The sequence below is a fragment of the Dromiciops gliroides genome, chromosome 2, assembly GCF_019393635.1.
Source record: "Dromiciops gliroides isolate mDroGli1 chromosome 2, mDroGli1.pri, whole genome shotgun sequence".
NCBI classification, from domain to species: domain Eukaryota; kingdom Metazoa; phylum Chordata; class Mammalia; order Microbiotheria; family Microbiotheriidae; genus Dromiciops; species Dromiciops gliroides.
This window is the reverse complement of record NC_057862.1, coordinates 415,310,123-415,325,780: the sequence shown is the minus strand read 5'-3', so window position 1 is coordinate 415,325,780 and position 15,658 is coordinate 415,310,123.

The window sequence follows — 15,658 nt, the reverse complement described above, 5'->3', positions numbered from 1 at the left end:
GCCAGCCCTAAAGTTCAGTTTAATTTCACAAATGTTTCTTAACTTAAATTATTAAAATTATCTGTATCTGTCAGTATCTGACCAATTTCCTGTAGGAAACTCCCAGTGAGCAAACTTCCTCTGCCAATGCAGACAGACACCTGCTCCTCTAATTATTGTCTTAGAGAATGGATTGGCTCACTTACAGGTTAAAAGACTTACCTAAGATCAGCCATTATGTGTCATAGATAGCTCTTAAACACAGGTTTTCCAGAGGTTCACTCCCTACATCAGGTTTGCTTCTCATAAATAAATTTTGTTTATTAACTATCATTTCTATTGCATTTTCCTTGGAACAACTCTATGAGACAGGGAATCCAAATAATCTTATCTTCATTCTGCAGACAGTGATAGTTGACATTTACATAGAACTTTAAGATTTACAAAACACTTACATATGTGATCTCATTTGATCCTCTCAACAACTCTGCAGGTTAGGCATTGTTATTAATTCCACTTTTAGATGAAGAAACAGAGAAGTCAAAAGACTTGCCCAAGGTCACACAGCTAATACATCTCTTAAGATAACATTTGGATCAACATATTCTCAAATTCTTTTCACCATGCCTTTCAAGTGAAGTAACTTGTTCACAATTAATCAGTTAGTGTAGCAACCAGGGTGATCTTAGGAAAAATTAGAATTTCTATACCAGCTACATTTTTATAGTTTCCTTTGCACAATCTTAAATTCCAATTATATTCTCCACTTCTCTTATCTAACAAGTCATTCCTTGTTAATAACAACAACAAAATTAAGAGATTAAAAAAAATTATTTTAGTAGAACTAGACAATAAAGTAGATAGTGGCTACCATGTTATTTCTGAAGTCAGGAAGACCTGAGTTAAAATTTGACCTCAGGCACTTAACAGCTGTGTCACCCTGGGTAAGTCACTTAACCTTAGTTTCTGCATTTATAAAATGAGGATAATAATAGCACCTACCTCCCAGAGTTGTTGTGAGGATCAAAGGAGAAAATGATTGTAAAGCTCTTAGTAAAGTGCCTGGCACATATTAAGCACTAAATAAATGTTAATTATTGTTATTAAACTAACTCATTAACTGAATATGTGCAATGTTCCACACCCATGGGCTTTTGATCTCTGTGAGAAAGGAGAAAGGTTAGGTTTCATTTTTTTTCCTGGTTGTTGTTCTTTCACTTTACATTGCTGGAGTCATGGGGGCAGCTAGGTGGTGCAGTGGATAAAGCACTGGCCCTGGATTCAGGAGGACCTGAGTTCAAATTCAGCCTTAGGCACTTGACACTTACTAGCTGTGTGACCCTGGACAAGTCACTTAACCTTTATTGCCTCACAAAAACAAAACAAAAAAACATTGCTGGAGTCATTAGTGTTTTCTTAGTTCTGCTTGCTAAACTCTGTATCAGTTCACCTGTCTCCTCATGATTCCATGAATTTGTTTACAGGGTTAGGACTATTAAAGTTTAACCTGGTCAGCTGACACAGGTCTTCTCCTTGAGACACACTCTGAAGCAAGAGAGATGCACCCATTTGGTGTTGTTGCTGCCTGAGTGGTATGAGGGGGATGGAGATGGCTCAAGAAATCGGAGCTGCCTCTCCCCCAACTTCCCCCAGCCAGTGGGGGATGGTCCTCCCTAGGGTAATCAGCCCCAGTAAGAGAACTTTCCATAGTTAGATGATCACTCCATTGGACCACCATTGGTCCTCTATAAAAGTATTTGCCTTTCTCCTGCTTGAGTATATAGGTATCTCAGAGAACCACATCTCTGGATCAACCTCCCCTTGAGACTTGTCTCAAGGTTTTCCATTCTCTAGCACCAAAATAAAATATTATTTTAGTCTAATTGGATTTGTGTGTAATTCTTTAAAGAGGAATTCCCAAGGACACCAGTACCCCAAACCTCCCACCATTTTTCCTATAACATAATTGGTGCCCAACATGGGACTCGAACCCATGACCCTGGGATTAAGAGTTCCATGCTCTACCAGCTGAGCTTTGTATTTATTGCTTCTTACAGTATGGTAATATTCCATCACATTCATGTACCACATTTTTTTTTTAGTTATTCTCCAATCAATGACTGTTGACTTTGATTCTATTTCTTTGCTGCTATAAATACCTGGTATATATGCCACCACACATATTTTTATAAAAAAGAACTTGTTATTTTTAAAACATCTTCCCTGGTTTTTTTTCCTGTTTTTTTTTTCCAAGAAGTGAGCTTCCCTAGTGATTTTGAAACTAGATCTTATTTATATGTTTCTTTTTAAATAGCAAACTCAGTGTGTAAAGTGTGGTACATAAACTCAATCCAGACCAACTTCTTGAGAACCATGAAGAGTACCATTGCATGGGCTAAGACATCCAACCTGAGTCCCCATTGTCACTTTTATTGGAATGTTGAAGGAGAACCCACTCTCAGAATTCATTACAACAGTTCTCCAGTAACCTGCTCGAGTCAGGTCTCCGGGCTAATGACCTTGTGGCATCTATCATTGCAGAATTCAGAATTGGAAAGGTCATTAGGAATCATTTAGTTCACAATGTAAAATGATTATTTTACAGATGGAGAAACTGAGGCTTAGATAATAGGCATGTTTTCCATTCATTCACACAAACATTAAGTAGCTACTTTGTGCATGCCACTGACCAGAGTCTGGGGAAGTGTTGAAGTGTACATATGGAGCTTAAAGTCTTGTAAAGGGATAAGACAGAAATACGTATAAATAAAGTGTAGAACATTAACATATTACATGATAAATGCATTGAAAAGTTATAAAAAAAGTGCTATGTTGATTATGGGGATCAGGGTTTATTGCTGAACTGGAGAATCATGGAAGGGATGACTTTCTGAGTTAGGCTTTAAAGAAAGTGTGAGGACACTCTATGCATTGGGAATAACATGAACAAAGGCAGGGCATTGCAGAGGGGAGCAGACAGTAATCTGATTTTGCATTTCATGTGACTGTTTTCTTATATAACAAATTACCATCTTTTTCCAGAGCACAAGGATCAGGGAAGTCTTTCTATGACCCTGGAAAGTAAGCAGTAAATTTACCTGGATACAGTGGGGAACCAAGTTTAGAGATTCCTAGGTTGCTATTCCAGATTTCCCTAGATGATCCTCTGAAAGCATTCTGGTGTTTTCTATCTCACCTGCTCTTTATAAGTTTCTTTTCCATTCAACGAAGTAGTTACTGGGGTTTATTGAACTAGAATCTTATAAACACATACATGTAATGAACAACCAAGGTGTTACCTCATGCACCAGGCCCTTCCTGTTCTCTCCATCTCCCTTCCCAATACTTTCTCTCTCTTGAAATTGGTTTTTATATACTTTGTATTTGCTTATTTTTGTTCATGTCATATTTCCAACCCCGCCCCCCAATAGAATGTAAACTCCTTGAGGACAGGAACTGTTTAATTTTTGCCTTTGTAATGCCCATCACCTCATACACTGCCTTGTAAAAGTGAACTTGAAAAAAGGGACTTGAAAAAGTCCCAGGAGACTAAAAGCTTGGCAAGTGCTGCTGAATACTGCAGTGATCTTGAAAGACTATGAAGAACAGGAGTCACTGCAGGATTATTTAAAAATCAAAGGGAAAAAAAGGAAGGAGAATGAAATCTGCCAACTTCAGGGCAGTGAGTTTGACACTAGTTCATGGAAAAATTCCATAATATATTATTAAAGGGTTGGTTAATGAATATGTAGTAAAGGAAGCAATTATCACTAAGAACTAGGATATCTTCAGTCACTGGGTACAAATTCAGTAATTAGTCTACCTAGCTTGCCCCAGAGCATACTCTACATCCTATTCAGTCATCCATCAAGGAACCTGGGCCTGCATGGGCATCTTGCTATCTTCCCTGTCACCATATAGCACTTCCTCACTCTGACCTACTTCTTACTTAGAAAATAGTCATCAAAATCAATGTTGCTGTTGCTACTTAAAAAGGCATGACAGTCAGTTACCCTAGAGAGCTCCATTCACAATCACTATGACTCCCCAGATCGAAACTCTCTTCCCCATGTATTTAATTTTCTCCTGCTAGAATACAAACTCCTCAAAGGCAGGATCTGTCTCACTTTTAAAATTTGTATCCCTATCACCTACCACTCTTTTTTTTGTTGTTTGTTTGTTTTGCAGACAATGGGGGTTAAGTGACTTGCCCAGGGTCACACAGCTAGTAAGTGTCAAGTGTCTGAGGCCGGATTTGAACTCAGGTACTCCTGAATTCAGGGCTGGTGCTTTAACCACTGCGCCATCTAGCTGCCCTTCACCTACCACTCTTAATAAATAACCATTAAGATTTCATCCATCTATCTATCCATTCATCTATCCATCCATCCAGGACAGGTCATCCTAAACTCATTTAGTTTATTTAGATTTTAGCAAAGTTTTTGACAACTATTCATGTTATTCTTGTGAAAAAGAGAGGAAGATGTCATCTAGATTATAGTGCACTTATGTAGATTTAGAACTACTTGAATGATAAGATCCACCCAAAGAATAATCATGAATGGTTTTATGTGACCTTGACAGAAGGTATATAGTAGAATGTCCCAGGGAGCTATGTGTGATACCTGAGAATTCCTTATATAAGAGTCTCCATATAATCAAGCTACGCTTGAGGCATTTTTTAAGTTTGAAAAATCATAGTTTAGAAGTCTCCATGAAGGTCTATCATTTGACTAGAACAACCAGAGGACACATTAATTCAAAGCAGAAGGTATTTAAACAATCAGATTTAAAAAGTAAATGATAAAGAAAAAGCCTTTGGCCCCCAGCATAGGTCATCATGACACCTGTGAGGACTGGGATGCATGTAGAAGATGTAAATGACCAAGGATGGATTACCCATATGCTCACTAGTACTTAACAAAAATAACTGGCTAATATGGGAAGCTATCATACTCTATCTTGCTTCCTTTTCATAGCTGAACTCCTAAAAAAAAGCCTTCTATACTCTTTGCTTTCAATCTCTCTGCATTCACTTTTCAATTCCTTGGAATCTGATGTCAAACCTTACCCCTTGAACTTCTCTCTCCTAGGTTATCAACAATTTTTTAAAAAATAGATTTTGATTGATTTTTGTGTTTTTATTATATCACCTAGATTTAACCCTATATACCTCCCTTCCTACTCCCCAGTTCCTGAAGCACCAACTTCATAACAAAGAATTTCTCAAAAGAAAAAGGATAAAAAAACTCAACAAAAGTGATTGATACATTGAAAGAATAGCCCTCGCACTCATTCACCTCTCACCCCTGCAACCTCTGCAGAGGAGCAGGATGACTTGTGTTCTCACAGATCTTTTTTTTTAAGGGTGAGAGAAATTTTCTTGTTCTTCATAATTCCCCAACTTTCATTTTTACTGTTTTATGATGACAATTGTGTATGTTATTTGATTGTTGTTTTTTTTTTTACTTCACTCTGCCTTGGTTCCTAAAGCCTCTCCTTATTTCTCTGTGTTCTTTATGTTTTTCATTTTTTTATGGAGCATTAATATTCCATTTCATTCATGTAGCACAATTTTCAAAACTTTTTTTTACAAATTTTATTTTATTTTTGGTTCTCTAATTCTTTCCTTCCCCTACCTCTTCCCTCACCCACTGAGAAGGCAAGAAATAAAAAACTCATTACGCATATGAAATCATTCAAAACAAATTTCTGCATCAGGCATGTTCTTGGGTGGGGGAACAAGAAAAAGAGAGAGGAAAAATATGCTTCAATCTGCATTCTGAGTCCATTACATCTCTCTCTTGAGGAAGATAGTATATTTCATCATTGGTCCTTTGGAATTGTGGCAGATAATTCTGTTGATCAGGGTTACTAAATCTTTCATTATTGATTATCTTTACAATATTGCTATTATTGTATAAATTGTTTTCCTGGTTCTGTTCACTTCACTCTGTATCAGTTCATATAAGTCTTCCCAGTTTTTTCTGGAACAATTCCTTCACCATTACTCACAATACAATAGTATTCTATCATATTCATATCCCTGAGTTTGTTCAGCTTTTCTGCAGTTGATAGGCATCCCCTCATTTTCCAAATCTTTGCCACCACAAAAAGAGCGGCTATATATATTTTTGTAAATATTTTGTATTTTTGTTATTTTCCTTTTTCTTTGATTTTTTTGGGATATAGACCTAGTTAACAAAATCTTAATTGCTTAATTGCTAAACTAAATCACCTTTTCTTAGTCTTCATCCTTCTTGATCTCTGTTGCTTTGGACATTGTCAGGCAACTTCTTTTTCCATATACTCTTGGAACCATTAGCTTTCCAAATGTTGATCTCTTCTGGTTTTGTTCCTACTTGGCTGACCATGCCTTCTCAGCTTTCTTTGCTGAATTAGGAACCATATCCTTCCCCCTGCCCATGGATTTACCCTATAATTCAATCTTATACCAGGACCTCTTTTCTTCCCCCTTAATATCCTTTCTCATCAGCTCCAATGGTCTTGAAAATCATGTCTTTGGAAATAATCCTCAAGTATATTTATATAATACTAATCTCTGTTCTATTATCTAGTCACATTGGATATCTCTATTTGGATGTCCCATAGGCATATCAATCTCAGTATATTTACAATGGAGTTCATTATTTTATTCCCTAAATCCACACCTCCTCCAAAAATCTCTATTTCTATGGAGCCCCCACTATCTTTCTAATCAAACAGGTTTACAACCTCAGGGTCATCCTCTGTTCTTCCTCTCCTTTATTCCCATATCTAATAACTTGTCAGTTCTTCCTGATTTTGCTTCTATAACATTTCTCACATTTACCCCCTTCTTATTTACTTGGCTGCCATCTAGTTCAGAACTCCATTGTCTTTTTTTTTTTTTAGTGAGGCAATTGGGGTTAAGTGACTTGCCCAGGGTCACACAGCTAGTTAAGTATTAAGTGTCTGAGGCTGGATTTGAACTCAGGTAGTCCTGAATCCAGGGCCGGTGCTCTATCCACTGTGCCACCTAGCTGCCCCTGAACTCCATTGTCTATTGCCTGGATTATTCCAATAGCCTACTGATTAGTCAGTCAGTAAATATTAACTAAGCACCTGCTATGTGTCAGGCACTGTGCTAAATGTTGGACATATAAAAAGCAGCAAAAGATAGTCCTTAACCTGAAGGAATTCACAATCTAATGGGGGAGACAATAAGCAAACAAATAAGTGCAACCTGTATAGAGGATAAATAGTTAATAATTAAGAGAATAAACTCAGTAGAATTAATAGGGGTTACAAAAGGCTTCCTGAAGATGGGATTTTAGTTAACAGAGAAGCCATTAGGTGGAGATGACAAAGGAGAGAACTCTGGGCATGGGGGTAGTCAATAAAAATGTTCAGATCTGAGTGTCTTGTTTATGGAATATCTAGGAGGCAAACATTATTGGATCAAAGAGTAGATGATGGGGACCAAGGTATAAGACAAATCTTAAAAGACATAAGTAGGAATATAATCTAAAAGGAAAAGTAGGAGGGTGTTATGAAGGGCTTTGAATGCCAGAGGATTTTGTAATTGTTTCTGAAGGCAATAAGGGGCCAGTGGAATTTATTGAGTAGGGAGATGACATGGTTGGACATGTCAAATCTGTGCTTTCAGGAAATTAATTTGGTGGCTAAATGGAGGATGCATTAGAGTGGGGAGAGACTTGAGGCAGGCAGACTTGCCAGCAGGCTATTGCAATGGTGCAGGCATCAGAGTGGTAGCAATGTCAGAAGAGGGAAGAGGATATAATTAGTAAATGTTTCAAAGGTAACACTGACAGTCTATATCAACAGAATGGACATGGTGAGAGAGAGGAAGAAGTTGAGGACGACACCAAGGCTGCAAGCCTGAGGGATGGGGAGGATGGTACTGTTCTCTAAAGTAATGGGGGAAAGAAAGGATTGGGGGACAGTTTCGGAACAAAAATAAAGATTTCTATTCTAGGACGCATTGAGTTTCGGATGTCTACAGAGCATTCAGTTTGAGATTATGAAAGGTAGTTGTAGCTTTGAGGTCAACAGAGAAGTTGGTGCAGGATAGGTAAATTTGAAAATTGTCAGCATTCAGATGGTAATTAAATCTATGGATGCTGATGAAATCACCAAGGGAAGCAGTATATATAGAAGATTGCTTCCCTTGGTGATTTCAGTGATGGAGTTAGGGAGAGAATCTGAAAGAGCCACCAATGGGGAGCAAGGAGCATTCCAACTCCCTGGCCAGTTTCCTGAGGGGGAATGAATGAAGGGGTAGGTAATACTGCAAAGGGTGGCCAGGGAGGCTGCCTCAGCAGGAAGGAGCCAGGATCAATAATAGCTTAAAAGTGCAAAGAGTGAAAGAGAAAATGAATTAAGATGAAGGAAAGTTTGTTGCCTATGGCCTTTAGGATGAAATACAAACTCTTTCTCGATGTGGTTCCATTCTGCTTTTCCAGTCTTTCTGTTATACATTACTCAACTTTGAGTAATGTACATTCCAGCAATACAAATCTATTTCCTGTTCACCAAATTTGGCATTCCCTCTCCTGTCAGAAAACCTTTGATCAGGTTTACCTGGCCCACCTACCTTTTTGACCTCCAAATCTAAGAATTCCTCTTTTCAAGGTTCACTTCATGTACCACCTTTTACAATAAGCCGCTTCTGATCCCCTTAGATGTTAATACTCTCTACTTAGTCAAACTGTCCTGTATATAAATATCAAGGGTGTTCTGAAGCTAGCTAGAACCAGAACTAATTGTTAAATTTTCAGTGTATTTACTCACCTTTAGAAAAGGGCAAATGCTACAAATTAGAGCTTGATTTATTGTTTTGTTGATTGTCCAGATTTAAGAAAGCGATGGTGAAAATGTTAATAATGCAGATTGAACAGAAAAGTATGTATAGATACATCTCCACCCTAGAGAGCTGGTTGTTAAATATTTACCAGCACACCTCTGTACAATTATCTCTTTACAGAATGTATCCCCTGATAGACCTTTAGTTACTTCAAGAAACGGAATATTTTTCATGTTGTCTTTGTATCCCCAGGGCCTAGCAATCACCTGGAAAACAAAACAAAGCAAAACCAAGCACCTATAAGTGGTGATAAGATTGAAAACTGCTAAACTGTGACCTCCTCCATGATCTTTAAGATCCATTCCATTGGGGCATCAACGTGCATAGAATGCCAGGCTTGGAATCAGGAAGACCTTAGACACTTTCTAGCTGTGTGACCCTGAGCAAATCACTTAACCCTGTTTGCCTCAGTTTCTTCATCTGTAAAATGAACCAGAGAAGGAAATGGCAAACCATTCCAGAATCTTCGAAGAAAACTCCAAATGGGGTCACAAAAGTTGGACATGACTGAACAACAAAGATCCAGCTTTGATCTTGGGTGGAAGTTTCCACAACTCTAATTTTTCCTAGTTCTTCTGTGTGAGAGATACTTCCTCTGAATTCCTAGAGAAGGAACCTCTATTTAAACTGCAGTGTAAATTACCTGCAGCAATTTCGGTTTACTTAAAAGAGCCAATGAGGTTCCTCCCCCATCCTTTACCTTTGCTTTTGTTTCAGTAAGGAATGACCTACTTAATATCTTATTTGAATTTGCTTTCTTTCCCTGGAAGATACTTCCTCCTCTAAGAAAGCTATTTTTTTTTTTTGGTGGGGGAGTATCCACCAGAATATCTTTCCTATTAAATACCTTTAAGGTTCAGCCAATCAGTTTGCTTGTCCTTCCCTCTGTCTCAGAATCACAGAATTTCAGAATCTTGAAGGATTCAGTCAAAGGTGTGAAAGTAGGTAAATATTCACCAAAGGATTCTGGGGTGGGGGAGGTGGGGTGGGGTGGGAGGAGAAACAAAAATGTGCCCAAGATATACTTTTAAAGTCTCACCATCATTAACATATTCTCTATCGTTTTAAGTCTAGAAACTCAACAAAACAATAAACCAAGCCCTGATTTGTAGTACCTGCCCATTTCTCATAGTGAAAGTTTAACAATCAGCAGGCTCCTAAACAGTCCGAGAAGTGACCTCAGGGGCCATCTAGCCTGGAGATGTTAAGCATGTGGCCTGTGGGTGGAATGTCAAAACCATATTAAAATGCATTTGGGAAATATTAAAAAATAAACATACAATAAACATACAATAAAACATAGATAATGTTAATATGTGGTTTTTAAAGTCACTATGTGCAGGCAGGGATCCTTGTGTACAGTTTTATTTAAGTTTCTATTTATACTTGATACCACTATTCTTGTACAACACACTGAAAATCAACTCCTACATTATATCTGGTAGTTATTTATCCTATGCTTGAAGGTCTCCAGTGTGGAAGAACCCGCTACCCACAGAGGCAGCTTATTCCACCTTTGGCAAGACTGAATTGTGAAAAAGTTTTTAATTATAGCATGCCTAAGTTTGCACCTTTGTAACATCTAACTATTGCTTCTCATTTTCCTAGTTGGGTCAGGCAGAACAAGCCTCATCCCTCTGTTGGGGGGGACTTTTGACCTGGATCGATTGTGGGGCTAGCTCATCCAATAGGAACGCAGTGTTCCTTGCGCCGGGAGGGGGCGGGGGGGGGGTGGCCAGCTGACATAGGGACACTTCAACTCATCCCCCACATAGACACAGTTTAGGAGCAGATCTGATTGTGACCAGCCTAGGGTTTCCATGAATCATGTGATTTTTTTTCCCTGGGGGGGGGGGAAGAGCCCAACCTCCATTTCCTCACCAGTATACCTTTGGCTATTTAATCCCTGTTCCTTCATTTACCTATTTGAGATCCCAGATCTCTTTTGGAAAATTTCTTTCAACAAGACGACATGTCACATGTATTGTTTTTCATAATATTATTGAATTATCTTTTAATTACATCACTTATAACAGGAAGGTGAAGCATGGCAGCTAGGTGGTACAGTGGATTATGTAATTTAAATTACTAAATGTAGGTTCTAATCTGTCCCCCTAGTTTTGGGGGGAAACTGACTAAAATCACTGATAAATGAGTTTAGGTTTTTAAGGGTTTATTGAAAGATAGTAAAAGAAAGAGAAAGATTGAGAACAGAATTCCTGTAACCTGGCAATCCTAGCTTTGCTAATCTTCTCCTTCTGAAGTCTTCTCTCCACCTGGTGATGTCTCACAGCCAAAGAGACCAAGCTCCCTGCACAGCTTCCAATTCCTCCTTCCTGTTCTCCTCCCAGAAATGGGAGGTTCTTCAAGCTGATTGGTTGACTGGGCCCAAAGGTGGTCAAAGTTCAAAGTTGTTAGCTTCTGAGAACCATGCTTTCTTAAGTACTCTTAAGTACCAGCCAGATGTGCTTAGAATCTAGTTAACTAGAAATCAGCCAGTAATCCAGTCAAGTCAGCCAGTAATCCAGTCAGCAGTCAGTTGCCTTATCCAATTCAATCAGTTTAAATTAATCTCCAGGTGGGCTCCTGAGTATCTGTTAAATCTCATCTATCACATTCCATTATCTTGACACAGAATAGAGCCTTAGGCCTGGAGTCAGGAAGTCCTGAGTTCAAATCTGACCTCAGACACCTACTATCTGTGTGGCCTTGGGCATGTCACTTAACCCTGTTTGCCACAGTTTCCTCATCTGTAAAATGAGCTAGATAAAGACATGGCAAACCACTCTGGTATCTTTGCCAAAATAAACCCTTATGGGGGTCATGAAGAGTTGGAGATGACAAATAACTGAATAACAAAACAAAACTAAAAGCATTCTACCATATCAATAACATCACCAAATGAACCTCACCTTTTGTTCTTTTTCCAGAGAAAGTTGCTCCAAAGTAAAGTATTTTTATTTTATTTTTTTTGATATGGAACTGTAATTCCACTAATGTAGGAGACCATAGAATGGAAATTTCCTCTACTGATACAAATAAACAAACTAACTTAAAATCTCAGGGAGAAGCCTACGTCACTGATACCCAGTATCATGCACTGTATGTATCAAAGGTAGTATTTGAACCCCAAACTTCCTGTTTCAAAGGTAAAACTCTATCTGTTAAGCAACGCTACCTTTTATTAGATATGATGCACAAAACCCATCTTATTAAACAGGAAAAGACTCATGCACATTTAACTTAAAGACCCTGGAGGACAACAGAAAGTCTCCTAGCTCAGGTAAATCTTTGTCTCATCAATCTTAGAAGGATGGAAGGGACTTGAGAGGTCACTTTGTCCAAACCCATCAATTTACAGACAAAACAGTCCCAGAGAGATGAAATAATTTGTTCAAAGTCATTCAAAACCAAAAATCAAGCCCAGGTCCTCTGACTCCAAATCCAATGTCCCTTCAACTAGACCACACAGTCCCTCCAGTCTTCTTCTGAAATATTTCCAAGGATAGAAATGATCTAAAAATAGTGTGTCAATGAACAAGTCACCTCACCTATTTTTCTGGCCATAGGTATCATGCTTGATGATCTCTTCCATCTTTATGAATTAATGGGTTAACAATTGTAGTTTTCTTAGGTAAAAAAGGTATTATAAGGAGGCACAGAATCTGCTCATTAGACCAACCAATCACATTGGAGGCCAGAATCCTGTGTATTAAAAAACAACTTTCCTGGTTTTCCCCCACTGATACTGAGGACACATTTGAAGCTTTTAAGAGATTGGCAGGCTAGACTGCAGACTTTGGTGTTTAAACAAAGATTACTTAGGCCTTGATCCCAAACTCACTTTTGCAATCCCCCCCTGTACAAGCAACTCCTGTTGGAAAAGGCCATGGGAGTTCCCCATGCATGAGAGACAACTGAAGACCTGGGTCAGAACTGAAGATAATTATGAATATACATTGTGGTAAAGTATTTTATTTGCCTTGGCTCCCTGCAAAATTGGCATCCCCTTCAGCTAATGCTATTGTAACGTCAGACCATTGGCATGCTGCAATGGGGCTTAGAGCATACAGGGGACAGACATTTTGAACTGTAGACTAGAGCTATTCAAAGTTAACCATTGGGTTTGATGACCAATAATGCCAGATGACAAGCCCAATTTTCATTAAAGCCAAGCCAAATTGCAATGGCCCACAATTTTATGATCTTCCACAGGCCTTTCCATTTGCACACAGAATCACCCTGCCTGTAATTAGGCCTGAGAATGCTGTTTTCTAGTTGTACCTCTTAAAGCCTGGGACCAAGTTGATTTGTTTAATCATGGCCCCCAGTTGTATCTTTGCAAGGGCCATAATGGCTATGAGTAAGGCACTTTGGAAAATAATTTTGAGAATGGATGTTTGCTACTAATGTAGAAGGGATTATGGAGGGTGATTAGGGTGCACTGGCTTGTGTGCAATGCAAATCCTTAACCTGATCTATTATCTAAGTATTGGTGTTATCTTTATTCAATTGTCTACATGTTCATGCTCATCTCTGACTATGTTTTACATGCATGCTTCTTGAGGGCAGGGCACCTTTTTGAACTAAGGTGCCTTGCAAGCATTGTGTGTGCAAAGAGGCAACTGTTAGTTCCTCAAATAACAATGAAAGTTCACATTTCACTAGCACTTTAAGGTTTGCAGAGTATATAATCATTCTGGGAGGTAGGTAGAACAAATACCATTATCCTTATTGAGACAGAGAGAGAGAGAGAGACAGAGATTGATCATTATTGTTGTTTGTCCTTCTTTCTTTCTTTTTTTCTTTTTGGTGGGGCAGTGGGGGTTAAGTGACTTGCCCAGAGTCACACAGCTGGTAAGTGTCAAGTGTTTGAGGTCAGATTTGAATTCAGATCCTCCTGACTCCAGGACCAGTGCTCTATGCACTGAACCACCCATCTGCTCCAGATAGATAGATAGATAGAGATAGAGAGAGATATAGAGACACACAGACACACAGACACACGCACACGCACACACACACACACACACACACACACACACACATACACACACATACACACAGACACACAGAAAGAGACTTCTTATAAGCCAGGCACTGCTAAATACTAGGGATACAAATGCAAAAAATAGCAGTTCCTACTCTCAGAGAATTTACATATTAATTAATAGGAACGATGAAACAGAAAGGGGAGCTGGAAAATATGTGTAGGGATGGGAGTTGAGGTCCAGAGATTGAATTGAGCTGTGAGAGAAGTGAGTATGTGTGCGGCCCCTCATAAAATGGCTGTCCTGGGTAGGGACTCATCAGTCAGGAGCAGGCCCCAGCCACACAGCTAGTTAAATAGTGATGTCAGGGTTCAAATCCATGTATCCTGGCTTCTAGTCTATTTAGCCTCTTTCTCTTGCATTGCATGTGTTGTCTAGAAACCACTGAAGCTACTAAAAGAAAAAGTAACTTTGAATGAACAAAGGTTACCTCCTGACACTGGGAACCTGAGGAAAAGAATTCACAAATATCCCTCAGTCAACGCAACTGGTCATTTCAACCCAATCAATCAATGAGCCTGTCACTTAATTTGAAAAGGAAGTTGGAGGGAGAGGGGTGGAACTGAGCTATCAAACCAGTTGTTTGTCTGAATTGCCTAGCAATTTGAATGAAATAACTAGTCCATTAAGCTAAAATTTTCATTGATAATGACCAACGGGCCTAAGATTAAGGTTTATCATGAGAAGTATTATCATAGAAGTAGTCTGTGTAGTTCTAAGAGAGGGAAAGGCAAAGAGAAAAGGAGAGGGTAAGGAAATAGAGAAGGAGATGAGAAGGAGAAAAGGAGAATAAAGGGGAGGGGGAGAGAGACAGAGGGAAGATCTCTTTATGTGTTTTAAAAAAACTTATAAAAATCCCACCTACCAATATCCCTTTGAGAAATAAAAGAGTGCCTAATACTGTCAACACAATGCCCATGTCAGTGAAGGTAATGACCTTACAAATGCTGAAAAGAACTGTGAGATATGAGAAAGGACTCTTGTGTCAAGGATGTATATAACTGACCATACTATAAAACAGGGGCATCTCATCTTTGAGGAGCTGACAATCCTCAAAATATCTTCTGTTCTTTCTTAAAAGTGTCATTTGACATACTCAAATATTTGATCTCATCAATGTGGATGTTCCCTGAACCATAGCAGACTGCCACATATATGAGTCTTGTCCATGTCCTCCTATAAGTTTGCCATAGGGGAGGTCACTCAGTTTATAATTTTTTTTTTTTTTAGTGAGGCAAAGGGGGTTAAGTGACTTGCCCAGGGTCACACAACTAGTAAGTGTTAAGTGTCTGAGGCCGGATTTGAACTCAGGTACTCCTGACTCCAGGGCCGGTGCTCTATCCACTGTGCCACCTAGCTGCCCCAGTTTATAATTTTTTAAAATAATAAACATTTATTTAAAGTTTTGAGTTCCACATTTTATCCCTCCTTCCCTTTCTTCCCCCTCCCTGAGGTAGTAAGCAATCCAGTAAGTAATATATGTATAATTATGTAAAACATTACCATATTAGTCATTTTATATAAGAAAATGAATAAAAGAAAAAAATGAAAGAAAGTAAAAAATAGTATGCTTCAGTTTGTGTTCAATCAATATCAGTTCTTTCTTTGGAGGTAGATTATATGCTTCATCATTAGTCCTTTGGGATTGTCTTAGATCATTGTATTGCTGAGAATAGTTGTCATTCACAGTTCTTCATCAAAGAATATTGATGTCACTGTGCACAATGTTCTCTTAGTTCTGCTCACTTCACTATACATCAGT